Raw genomic sequence first — 13,231 nt, forward strand, 5'->3', positions numbered from 1 at the left:
GTGCATCTGTTTCAAGGGCAGAGCTGGGAGGTGATGGCAGCGACCACGAGGGTCCCAAGCTGCGATCCATGGCCCTTGGGACCTTTAGAGAAGGGCCTGGGCTTTGCCACTGCACGGGGCTCAGAGGGTGAGGCTGTGCCCACAGTGGACCCCGGCGCGTGGGAACCCAGGCGCGACCCTTCGCACTTTGACAGCGGACTCTACTTGGCCCCGCCCTCGCCCCGCCCACCGGGACCACGCCCCGTGCCTCAGGGCCCTCGCTCCGCCCCTGGAGACCACGCCCCTGCCTCTCAGGCCCCGCCCCTCCCCGCCCCGCCCCTCGGGGATCAGCCTCCGTTGAGGCCAGGGAAGGCGCTCCTCCCACCTCGGGCTCCCTGCGAAGTCCCCTCAAACCCAGAGAGACAATTAGAGCCCATGTGTGTGTGGGGGGGTCCCACCTTACAAACCACGCCTGCCCTAATTTGCCACGGCCACCGCCCCAACAGCCTAGATGACTTGGTATTTAGAGGGGTTTTTAGGATGTCTTAATCATCTCCGTGTCTAGAATTCTGCCCACCCCAACCTCGGGTCCCTCACTGGTTTCCATCACCGTGTGACACTCAGCTTAAACTGCTTTGCTCTTGGCCCTGAAGGGCAGCACCCTAGTCTTGGGACCTAGTCTTAATCCCCAGAGCGAGGGCTGGGGTGTGGGAGAAACCTGGTTGAACCCCCTCTCCTCCATCAGCTGTGTGCCTTGGAGCAAGTGACTTCCCCACTCTGAACCCCGCTTCCCTATCTGTGCAGGGAGGGCCGGGGGAAGGGTGTCCGGCAGGCTGTGAGTTCAGTGGTGGTGGTGGCTCCTCTATGATGACGAGGGAGACCCTTTACGAGAGCTGTCTGCTACGAGACCCCCAATCCATTATGCATGTTTTATCTTCCCGCTCCCAGAGTCTTGGATAAACAAGTTTCTAGAAGACGCTCTGATTCCGCCCTTCAATCTGCTCGCTGCCCCCCCACTGAAATCTGGCCGGCCCTCGCCTGGCTGCTGGCCCCGGTTCCCAAACACCGTGGGTTCAGCATTTCTCAGCTGCATCCCATTAACACCCCCCACCGGCCTCGCAGCCTCCCCGCCTCCTGGGCTCAGGGCTGAGGCTCACAGTGAGATGGAGCTGCCTTTGTGAAGGACAGTGGTGCCCGGGCTGTCGGCTGGGGCCGGGGGCACCTGTCAGCGTTTGCCCGAGGGGGTGCCCCCAGGGCCCAGCAGACACTGGCCGTGTGCTCGGAGACTGGGAGAAGGCGCGTTGGAATGAGGGGCTCTGGGAAATGCGGGCAGGACGCATTCTCTGGGTGGCCACTGAGGGGAAAAAACAGGATCCCAGAGGAGACTCACAAAAACCACTGCCCTGGGAATCAGGAAGCAGCCCTGCGCTGGCTCAGTCCCCAGCTCAGGCTGTGTGTCTGTGATTGAGCTGCTGCCCTCTCTGTGGTGCATTTAACTTAACAATGAACAGGTTAGGTGAGGCGCCCCCTGACCCCGCACCCGGTTTTTAAACTCTTGCTTGGCTGCAGACTCATTTTAAAGAAAAATTTCTTCTTGGGATTTGGATGTATAAACAGATGAACATAGAACAGTCTCTCTGGATACAGTAGGTGAGGGGGGACTGGGATCCTGCCCACTTGACAGTAAGTTGAAAGAGACCAGGAGGTACCCCCGTGGAACAGGGGTCGAGATCCATATCTATGACATGATGGCTGCTCTGTGGAACTCCCTCCTGCCCGGGCAGACTCGAGCCCTCCGGCCTCTGCTGCTGACAGTCATGGCAAGGATTTATTGAGCACCTGGTTTTGTGCCAGGGCTGGACTTTACTCACATATGTTCTGAACTTTAATAGACAACCCCGATTCAATGACCAGCATCACCAATTTAGGAGCTCTGTGACCTTGCACAAGTGAGCTAACTAACCTCTCTGTGCTTCAGATTCTTTATCTGAAAAATAGATTGTTCAGAGGATTAAAGGAACCAATCCAGACAAAAGCATTTAGAACAATGACAGGAATATAGGAAATAATTGATACAAGGCATTTTTAAAAATCATGACTGCCTAAATGATACCGGATCTTTCTAAATACCATCCTGTTCTTAGATGAGAGAGCTGAGACTCAGAGAGGTGAAGTGAGGGCCCCTGGGTCACACAGCTAACAAGCGATGATCTGGATCCAGGTCTGCTCAACTGTACAGACTGTGGTCTGAACACCAAGCCTCAACAAAATTGCTGTTGACCCTAGAAATCAGGGTCCTTGTCATAGTACTTTGCCTGAGGTGCTCCAAGTCTGGATACCAGGGTAATTAGTGCTGGTCTGGTGTCAGCAGGGTCTGGACTCTGAGCATCTTAGGGAATGAAGATCCCCAACAGAGAGGAAGCATTTGGCTGTCAGAGACCACAGCTTCCAGGTATCTTTTCTCCAAGCCACATCCTTCTGTCTTTCCTGCTGACCTGTAAGATGTCTTCGTGCAAATTAAAAAAAGGGCAGAGGCAGCTCCAAGCTACTCCACAGGTGAGCAGAGACGAGCTAATTTCAGCTCCTATTTGGAGGGCACCATATGCCTTTGCACAGTGCCCAAACTGCACAACCTTACATGACGACCCTGACTCCTCTACCTCAGTACTTGGCGGGGAGAAATGCAGGAGGAGAATAATTTAGGCTTGATGGGAGACAGAATGGTCACAGCCTTGACCTGATGCATGCAGAGCTCTGGGTGAGGGGAAGGGGCAGCAGGCGGTGCAGTCAGGAAGCACATGGGAACCATGTAGTCACTTTATCTCTTTGTGTTCCTTTTTCTCGGCGCCGAGGGTGGTAATAAAAGATGGCTGCATGGCTCTCTCCAGGGAGCTGAACAGGAGCCAAACCATCATGTGGTGAACAAATGCCACAGTTGCTCAACTGCCGAGTCACCGCCGCGCCGTGTTAAAGTGGTGACAACGTCTCCCTGAGTCCTAACCCAGAGGTGGACACTTGCCAGCCCACCCACCGGGAGAGCCCAGTGTCTCGTCACCCAGGAGGCCCACGCACCTGTTCTGGCACCAAGAAAGGCAGAGGTGTGGGGTTGTATGAAGACCGGCCTCCGACTCCAACAGGACTGGGCCCACAGACCAACCTCACTCCTCCTAGTCTGTGGGACGCTGGGCAGGAGGCTGAGCCTCTCTGAGCCTCAGCTTCACGCCTATGAGATGACCTCAGCACCCTGATCTCCTGGGAGAAGGTGAGCATGAGAAGTAGACAGGCCCAGCGCCACCGCGGGAGACACAGGAGTGTGTGACACAGGGTGGTGCCCATCTGGGTTGCTTGACTTATCCGACAGAGATGGGTGCAGACCCCGAGCCCCCGGGACAGTCAGGGCCCACGGGAGGGCAGAACGGCTTCTCCGAGGGACACTGGAGCTGAGACCTGAAGGTGAGCAGGAGGGCTTTTTAGGGGACCAGAGCTCTCCAAGGAAAGGGTCTGGGGTGGGAAGGGACAGGGAGTCGGGGTGGCTGAGAGAGAAGGGGGAGGGGGAGGGGGAGGGGCAGGTCCACACCACGGGGCCCGTGTGGACTGGGGCCTGGGTCTGCAGGGAAGCGTTGGAGGCTTTAGCAGAAGGAATAGCGTCACCAAGTCAGAGTTTTAAGAATCCCCATCAAGGCCACTGGCTGTGTGAGCCCCCCAGAGGCGTTTGTGTAAGAGACAAAGAGACAGGAAGAAGGTCAGAGGTTGCCAGGCTCGGGGAGGAGGGGGGCCTCGGCAGAGCTGTCACCACTCACAGGAGACAGGACACCGAGGGTGACCCCTGGCGTGAACTAGGGCCTCCAGTGGTCACCATGGGCCAGCGCGGGTGACAAAGGGACACAGGTCCTCGGGTGAGAGGGTGGGGCAGGCCGGGCAGGGGTGGGGCAGGGGCTTTCTGGAAACTCCAAACTTCCTGCTTGACTTTGCCTTGAACCTAAAGATGCTCCAGAATAGAAAGTCTCACAGCAGCCCCCAGAGCACTGGTCTCTTCAGCTGGGCCGTGGGGTCAGGGGGACAGAGCCGCCGCAGCGTGTGAGCAGGGCCTGGCAGGGAGCCCGGCCCAGGGCGGACGTTCAGCTCACACTGGCTGATGGGAAAGAGCAGCCACAATGCAGCGGAGAAGGTGTCAGGGACACAGGGCTCTTTGTGCGGGATGTGAGCATCCCGGGGGTGCACTGTCGCAGGCCTCTGTGTTTGGCCGAGGCAGATAAAAATGCTGTTTCCTGGCAGGGGACCAGGATCTATCCGAGTGAGTGTCCCAGGTCCTCAGCTGCTGTTTCCTGCTTTGGGGACAATAAGCAAGGAGATTGAGTGTGGAGATCCAACCCTCAGCCTGAGTGCTCCCTGGGGATCAGCGCGCCTCACGGGTGGGTCGCTGTTAGTGGTATTTGCATCTGGGGAAACTGAGGCACGGGGAGACTCATCGGCCTGCTCAGTGTAAGTGACAGAATAGACTTAAGAGAGGACCAGGAGATGGATACAGAGCTACCCGGGAGAGAGGAGGAGTGAGCACGGACGGTCAGAAGGACGGAGCCCGCGGCAGGTGGGTCGTGGCAAGGGACAGGGTCAGGAGGGAGCTGCCCGTCAGCGGTGGAGAGCGGGGCCTGGGACGCGCTGGCGGGTGAAATCCTGCCTCCTCTGCTTTTTGGGTGACCTTGGGCAAGTTATTTAGCTACTCTGTGCCCCAGTTTCCTCATCTGTATCGCAGGGATTGTGACAGGCTGGGTGACGTGGAGTTGTTTGGGGGACTGAGTGAGAAAATGCCTGAACTCGCTGGCGTATGGCGTAGTGTGGTGATTTGTCTGGGCTCAGTATGTTTCCAGACAGAGAAGGCCACGGCCCAGGAGTTTTTAAACGTGCACAGAGCCTCCAGTGAGGCGTGGGACTCAGACGCACCGCATCACAGAAGCCTGATGGCCTGGTGACCACATGGCTGTGAAGAAGCCCCACAGCGACACAGAGAAAGACAGGGCTATGGAGGAGCCCGGGGCACCAGACCAAGTGCTCGGACCTCCTGGCCCAGTCTCACCACAAGCCACTTGTGAATCACTCTGGGCTAAAACTGTGGAGACAGAAGAATAGCCCCTCAAGCCTTGCCCCAATTCCAGACCCACAGACTGAGAGCAAACAAACAAACAAAAAATGGTTGCAGGTTCAGACCACGAGATGTGGGGTCATTTGTTACACAGCAATTACTAACTGAGACAAAGAACAAGGGCAGAGGCGAACCAGTGGGGTGGTGCTGCAGAAATCCAGGTGGGAGAGAGGTAGAGAACGCCTCTTTCAAGGAAGGAGATCATCCCAGGGCTGGGGGCACTGCAGATACTTAGGGCCATTAGGACAAGCCCTGCAGAAGGTAAGTGGCTACATTCCTGAGAGCCAAGAAAGACCAAAGGCTACAGAAATACTACTTATTAGCAAAATAAAGACACATCCCAGGAAAAATGCCCATCTTAATAGAACATCTCTTCTCTATCCTATTCTGTTCTGTTCTATAGAACACTTGTTATTTATTATTTATCAATCGCATTCCAACATGTCACCTCGTCGCTCTGTCCACCCGTCTGTGGAGTTGGCCTTGCCATCCGTACTTTACAAATGAGGAAACTGGCTCAGAATGGACACAGTGAGTGGTCTAAAGCCCCAGGGCACATGGTCAAGGTAGACTCTGAACCTTTAACTCTTCTAGGTGAGTAGATTTCTTGTTGGGACACTTCCATTGCTAAAATTGCCACGTTTATTTTAATTTTTGATACCAGGGATTGAACCCAGGGGTGCTTTACCACTGAGCCACATCCTGGCTCTTTTTATTCTTCATTTTGAGACCGGGTCTCGTGAGGTCACTTAGGGCCTCTCTAGGTTGCCGAGCCTGGTTTTGAACTCGTGATCCTCCTGCCTCAGCCTCCCGAGCAGCTGTATTACCAGCGTGCACCACCATGCCTGGCTGCACATTTATTTTAAACTAATAAAACAAAGAAAGCAGCATCTCATTCTGTCTTTCTGGCCTGCCTGCTGTCCCTCTCCATAGGCCGGCGGGCGATGGCTTTTAAAGTGGGGGTCCTTGGATGCCCAGGATTGGAATCGCAGAGCCCGACAGCATGCGGACTTCTGCGTCTCACCCAGGAACCGTGTCTTTCTGGGAATAAGGCCTAAGCATCTGCATTTAAAAAAAAAATAGGAGCAGGGCTTCCTGATTTAGTCATGTTACAGATCAGTTTGAGAGTCACTGAAGTTGTGGCTCAGCAGGAGCCCGGAAACAGTGGGTCATGATCAGGTGAAGACGGTGGAATATCACTCAACATTAAAAGAGAATAAAATCATGGCATTTGCAGGTAAATGAATGGAGATGGAGAATATCATGCTCAGTGAAGTTAGCCAATCCCCAAAAACCAAAGGCTGAATGTTCTCTCTGATAAGTGGATGCTGATCCATGACGGGAAGTGGGGAGGCTTGGGAAAATGGAGGAACTTTGGGCAAAGGGGGAGGGAGGGGAGGGAGGGTACATGGGGGCAGGAAAGATGGTGGAGTGAGGAGGACAGCGTTACCCTAGGTACATGTGTGACTGCACCTAGGTGGGACACTACGTCGTGTACAACCAGAGAAATGTAAAGTTGTGCTGCATTTATGTACGATGAATCAAAACACATCCTGCTTCATATACACCTAATTAGAATAAATCAATCAATCCGAAAATATTTAGAGAGAAGAATTTCAAAATATTTTTTAAATATTGAAAGATCAAAACTTTTGTTATCTTACACAATAATACCTAAAATAAGGTGCATAATGGGTGATCTATTTTTTCCTAATCCACAGTAAAATAAAGAAATTTAATAAAAAAAAATAATGAAGAAGGTCTCTGAGCAGCTCAGCCAAGGGCACATGGGTCACCCAGCCCTGATCTGGGTTCTCACTGCTCCATCCTGCCTGCCGAGGGACCCCAGAGTCTTTTCTTCTGTCTCCCCCACCCATGAGGCTTACTCCAGTTCCTGCAAGACCGGTGGAGTGTGAGGGGACGGAGGGGTGGGGACACGTAGGAAATCTCAAAGAAACGCTGTCTGCATTGTGTGTTGGAGGACCTGGGAGTCAGGAGGTGAGTTGCACAAGGCCACACAGCCAGCCAGCCGGAGTCTGCAGTGGGACCCAGGGCCGCCTACCACCAAGGCTCCTGTGTAGTCCAGTGGGAGGCTGTGCCAACGGGGTCAAAGGTCAGTGTGCTGGAAGGCCGGATCTGGGCCCCTCCTCCACTGCCTTAGCTGTGTGACCTCAGGAAATGGTCCCTTGCTGCCGTCATGGGGCACAAAACCACCTGCTCTGGGAAGCGCTCGGTAGCCAGTAGCCTTTTAGTACAAAGTGGCCACTTCTGAGCGAGAAGAGGCCCCGAAGCCAAGGCCAGAAGGGTGACGGGAGCTACTGTCAAGACAGCAGTGGGTCCCAGGGCTGGGGACATTCTGGCTATGGCCACGGCATTGGGAAGGTCGTTAGGGTGGGCAGGGTCCGGGCTCACACAGGTCTATCCATCCCCGATTTCCGGGCATCAGGAGCCACAGTTTCCCCCAGCGTCCCGCAGCTGCTCCCTCCCCAGGGCAGTTGGCAGACCTGCTGCTGACTGCTGGGCAGCGGAGCCTGGCACTTCTCTCCGGGCGTACACTGTCCCTCTCTTGTGCTGCTCTCTTCCCGTTCCCACGCCCCACCTCGGCCAGTCCCCAGGGATCCTGCTGCAGGCAGGGCACAGAGTGGATCAGGACATGTCCCTCCAAGAGTGCTGGGCCCTGCACTGCCCCGGTGTGCCTGGCCTGGGGACCCAGACCCTGCCCCCTCCTGGGGACGGAGGGCCTGCTGTTGGGAAGTCTGTGCCCGGGTCCAGCCGTGGCCTGAGATCTCTCAGCGGTGAGTTCTCACTGTGCAGAGTGGGGGGATTTTTATTCGTGGGGACAGTCGGCCAGCCGTGAGTGCCTTCAGCGAGGATCCAGGCGTCCTGCCAGGTGCTGGGGCATCCCTCCTGAACTTGATCCTCGAGGCGGGATCAACCCAGGGGAGACAGAGCGGAAGGGCTGGGGCATCCCTCCTTCACTGTAGGGCGAGGTAGCCAGGCCTCGGTAGGGGACAGACACTAGAGAGTACCACGGGGACGAGGCAGACTCCTGCCTACGATGCTCATCCCAGGAAACAGTTCAGCGGACGAGATCACCCGGCGGCTCTGCGGACTGAACATCTCCGTCTCCGTTACATCTCCGTCCTCCGGCAGGGCCCAGCCCTGTGGACCTAGCCACCTTCATTTCAGGCAGCGATAAAAGCTTGAGGGAGAAACGTCCTTGCAGCGGGAGAGCGGGGTGGCAGGGTCTGGCAAGGTCCCTCTGAGAGGGGACATTTGAGAGGAGGCCAGACCCCTCACAGACGGGAAGCCAAGGGCGGAAACAGGGAGGGACGGATCTAAGGTGGCACAGCTTGGGCGCCACCCAGGGGGCTGCTCCACTTCTGCAGGTGGGCTCTTGGCCACAAAGCCGTGCCACCTACCTGGACAGGTCCTAGATGCTTTGTGAGCACGGAAGAGGGGCATTGGACTCCCCCTTAGGGCAGGGAGGCAGAGAAGGAGCCGTGGAAGGACAACCTCGAGGTACCCAAGGACTGTGGGGGGGCCAGGGAGTGGGTCTTTCCTCTTTTCCCTCCTCCAGCCCCCGAGCTGCCCCTCACCCGAGTGCAGGGACGCTCACAGGCAAGAGGGATGCTTCTTCTGCTCTGCTCTCTCTGCCTCTACTGAAGCCTCCTCTTCCAGGAAGCCTTCCCTGCTTGTCCCACCTCGAATACCAGCCGCGCCCTATGTCCTCTCTCTGCCTCACCATTTCTCACCACCTGCCAACCCGCCTTTGGAACCCATATCTGTTTTCTGCAACTTAAATGTCAGTTCCACAGGGGCCACGGTCTGTTTCCTTCTCCACTGGGTCCTCTGGGCCTGGAGCATAGTTAAGGAATGAAGGGAAGGAGAAGGAGAGGCTCGGTGGGTGTGGACCCCTTCAGGAGAGCCCGGGGGGGGGGGGGGGGCAGGGGGGACTCTTCCAGACCCGGGAGGCGGAGGAGGAGCTGTGCTCTCGGGGACGTTTGCCAGGCCCTGCCTGGCACCCGGAATGTGCTCAATAAATACTTGTTGAATGAATGACCATCTGGAATTTGAAATTCAAAGTTGAGGATGCCCAGGACAATGATGTGTGCAATCGAGAGTGAGGAATGTTATTAATGAAAAGAATATTTTTTAATGGGGTGTTTGAGAGTTCCCAGGACAAAGGCTCCGGAAGGTTGGGGGCGGATCCTGGCTCAGGAGCTCAGAGTTGGGGATTTAGACAAGTCCCCCTCCCCGGGTCCCTGGGCCACGATCTGTCCATCTGTCCAGTGGCAACTCCCAGGAGATGCTTAAGGGGCTTTTCCGACTCTGGGTCTCTAGGATTTGGTAGAACATGCCCGCCTCTGGGACAAGCCCACGCATCCACCTCTTGGCCGAAACATCGCCCCTGTAAACCGTCAGCCAGGGCGGCTGGCTCCTGGGGGCAGGAGGGGCAGACCTGGGAGTGTCCAATGTCGGGGTTTCTGCCGTGTCCTCCAGCTCCGCCTCCCCCTCCTCCAGGCTCTCGGCTCTCTGGGGTCTGACCTTCTAATGAGCGGATTCCCATTATCAGTCTAGGTGGATTGAACTGTGGTTTGAACGGGTGCCTGCAATTTAGTGTTGCCCCATGCTGGAGACCGAGCGCCTGGCTTGTGTAATTAGACTGGGGCCTCATTAACGTCTGCCTCCTCGAGGGATTGCATCCTTAGCTCCTCCTGACCTGTGTTTCAAGCCCATCTGTGTGGACAGGGCTCCCCAGCCCCAACCTCCCCTGTTCTTTAAATCACTCTGTTTGGAGCCAGGCTTGAGCTTGGGCCCAGAAAGGGCCGCAGCTGCCCACAGAGCACGGATTTCAACACCCCCTGGGATGGCCTCTGTTCTTTCCCAAGAACCTGGCTGTCTGGCTGGCCCTTGGGCACCTCGAGTGGCCAGCTGTGGCTCACATGTGGCACAGAGAGTGGAGCTGGGAGGGCCGTCCATGCCATGGCTGCAAGTTCTGCTGATTTAACCGACTCGTGTGTTACGCTTTGTCATTTGGAAAGCCCCCCCCCCCCAGAATCCTCCCTGGGGAGAGGGGCTTGCGGTACCTGTTCACTGAGATCCCCTAAGGGATAGCCTCCTGGGACCCAGGGCAGCGAGGGAAAGAATGGAGTGGGGTCAGGAGGCATAACCCAGCTCTCCTGCCCACCCGCTCTGCCTGGCTTTGGCCTCCACCGGAGACTGCAGGTCAGAGGGAGGGAAGGCCACCTTCATAGGTCCCACCTGCCTCGGTGCCATGACGTTGGAGGTATCTGGGAGCGTCCACAGCACCAGCTTCCACAGGGCAGCTCTCCCGCTCGGGTCCAGGTCAACCCTTCTAGATCAGCCTGTTACATGTTGGGGAATCCCTTAGCCCAAGTGCCGAAGCGTCTTGCATTTTGCGTATTTTGGGATTTGGAAACATTTGCATACACATAATGAGAGATCTTGGGGACGGGACCCAAGTCTAAATACAAAATTCATCGATGCTTCATATACACCTTAGACACACAGCCCGAAAGTCATTTCAAACACTCATCTTTTGAAATTTTGTTCAAGAAACAGTTTCGTGCTGGGGGATTCTCCCCTTGCAGGGTCGCGTGGGCGCTCTAGAAATTCCGAATTTGGAAGCGGTTCAGGTTTTCAGAGTCTGGATGCTGGACCTGCAATTCTCTCTCCCTCTTGTGCCTTCTGAGCGCCTCCTTTTCCCTTGGCCCCCCACATCCTTCAGTAAGTACCTCCTTGAAGTCTCCTTTCTTAAGCCATTTGGGGGTGACCTCTGCCTCCCACCTGGCCTCTGTCTGACACAATTTCTGTTACTGGAAACGGTGTTGGGGACATGGTCGGTCCTTAATGAGCACTTGTGGAATGAACGGGCTTTTCACATGCAGCATCTCGCGCAGCCCTTGCAAAAATGATGTTAAATGAGATTTTTCTAGATAAACGAGGGATAGGTTTCTAAGTGAGAGAAGCACACCCCTGCCGCGTCCTGGGTGACCTCCAGCCATACTCCACCCTCTGCAGAGATTATGCCCAGGTTGGATCTGGAATGTTCCTCAAAGGCCCATGTGTCAAACACTTGGTCCCCAGTCCCTGGCACTGCCGGAGTGGTGGGACCTTCCTGGGTAGGGTCCAGTAGAAGGAAGTTAGGTCACTGGGTGTGTCCTTGAAGGAGACATTGGGACCACGGTCCCTCTTTCTCCTTTTGCTTTCTTGCCACCATGAGGTGAACGGGTCTCCTCCATCACACCCTCCTGCCACGCCGCACTGTGCCCCCGCAGGCCCAGAGCAAAAGGGGCAAGAGATCCTGGACTCGTGAACCAAAACTAACCTTTCCTTCTTCTAAGGTGGTTGAGCGTGGGCATTGTGTCACAGTGACGGAAAGCTGACTAACAGCGTCTCCCACCCCTTGCTACATTTTAGAGACTCGGGGTCCATCATGCCGGCCTGGTGTGGGAGCAACAGGACCAGATGACATGGGGCAGACAGCGGGAGAGGCAAGGAGTTAAAGACACCTGAAAATTCACTTGGGATCCCATCAGGTTCAGACCTGATGCTGCCACTTTCTAAAAGTGTGACTCGGTGCAAGCGATTTAATGATCCCCAGTGTAACTCAGTAGTTGGGACTCAGTTTCTGCTTCTGTATAATGGGACTATAGTAATAATTATCAGCCCTTAATTTAGTGATGACCCTGGTCCAGACGCTGTTGCGAACCCCTCATGTACACCATCTTGTCTCACCCTCACTCCGGCCCTCCGAGGAGGAGCTATCAGCATTCACATTAGTAGAAAGTATCCCAGATCAGGCACTGTCACGGCCACATGGCTGCTCTCCCAGTGGCAGATCTGGGAGGACCACCCAGACTCAGCTCTCACCACTGGGCCGTACTGCCTTACTCTGCAGTTAGACCATCTTGTGAGGATGTGATAAGATCATGCTTCACATAAACACTGAGCTCAGACCTGGTGAACAGAGGCCGCGGATAAGTGGCAATTAGCTCTTCCCTCTTCCCCGCTCAGAGTCAGAGATCTGGATTCTCCCAGTGTTTTCCTCCCAATGGTTGCCCATTGCACCCTGCCTTCGGCTCCTATGGGGAACTTATGCCCTTTAAGGAGCCTTGGCTGTGACACTCTGCCCGGATACAGAGGCAGTGCTGCCCTAGGCTGCCACCCACAGGCTCTGGCCAGACTTGGACCCCGCTCTCCCACTGGCTGGACACCTGGGCTCCATGACCCTGCCTCGGTGTGTCGATCTCCTTATCTCTAAACTGGGGGTGTTGAAAGGAGAAATGACTTAATGTATGTTAAGTGCTTGGAATGGAGCCTAGCGCGGGAGGGAACGCTGTAACAATGTTTGCTAAATAAATAAAAGTCATGAATTTTCTATGTTCTATCCAAGCTTCAACCAAAAGGGATTTTTTTTTGGCTCAAGTTTTGGGGATGAGTGAGATCCCCAAGATCCAGAGCCTCGAGCACCCCATCAGGTCCTAGGGTCTCTCTCGCGCCTCTTCCCTTTGGCTTGGCCTCACCCTGGGCAGGTCATTCCCTCAAGGGGAGACAGAGCGACCAGCTCCGGGGACCACCTCCCCGGCTCAGCAGTCCCAGCGGAACTCACGGGCCCCTCATCCCACAGTTGCACCTGAAGTCTTCTGAGGGATCCTGTGGGCCTGGCTTGAGTCCCAAGGTGAGAGTCTAACAGACTGAGGCTGTCACCTGTCACCAGCTGCACACACCACACAGGCTATGGCAGGGAGCGGGTGGCCCCCAGGGGACATCTCACAGCCGCTTCCCAAAGCAGAAGGGCTGGACACTGAAGAAAACCAGGAGCGCTCTGCTCTACCCCCATCCTGGACTCCTGTATTAGGGTTCTCCAGAGAAACGGGGGCCCCAGGATATATGTTAAAGGAGATTTGTGATGGAGCCTGGTGCCCGGGATGATGGAGACGGAGCAGTCCTACCACCTGCCGTCTGCAAGCAGGAGGCTCAGGGACGCTGGAAGGCCTGAGAACCAGGGGGCGATGGTGTAATTCCCAGCTAAGGCCAGCACTGAGGGGCCGTGGGTGTGAGTGCTGGGGTGTCAAGACCCCAGCA

At 55.7% G+C, this 13,231-nt stretch overlaps 1 protein-coding gene and 1 long non-coding RNA gene across 4 annotated transcripts in view; one reads left to right on the top strand and one right to left on the bottom strand.

Moving 5' to 3' along the window:
* Positions 1-13,231, bottom strand: part of Syn3 (synapsin III) — a 427,730-nt gene that overhangs the window by 304,199 nt on the left and 110,300 nt on the right. The window lies entirely within an intron of this gene.
* LOC124083059 (uncharacterized) overlaps positions 2,952-13,231 on the top strand; it is a 92,511-nt gene continuing 82,231 nt past the window's right edge. For both annotated transcript variants that reach the window (XR_006848592.2, XR_006848590.2), the window contains exon 1: positions 2,952-3,432. This is a non-coding gene — a long non-coding RNA (uncharacterized LOC124083059). The remainder of the gene's footprint in view (positions 3,433-13,231) is intronic.

Source organism: Marmota monax, unplaced genomic scaffold (genome assembly GCF_021218885.2).
Source record: "Marmota monax isolate L192 unplaced genomic scaffold, Marmota_monax_Labrador192_F-V1.1 WCK01_AAM20220418_F8-fsc00051, whole genome shotgun sequence".
In the NCBI taxonomy this organism is placed as follows: Eukaryota; Metazoa; Chordata; class Mammalia; order Rodentia; family Sciuridae; genus Marmota; species Marmota monax.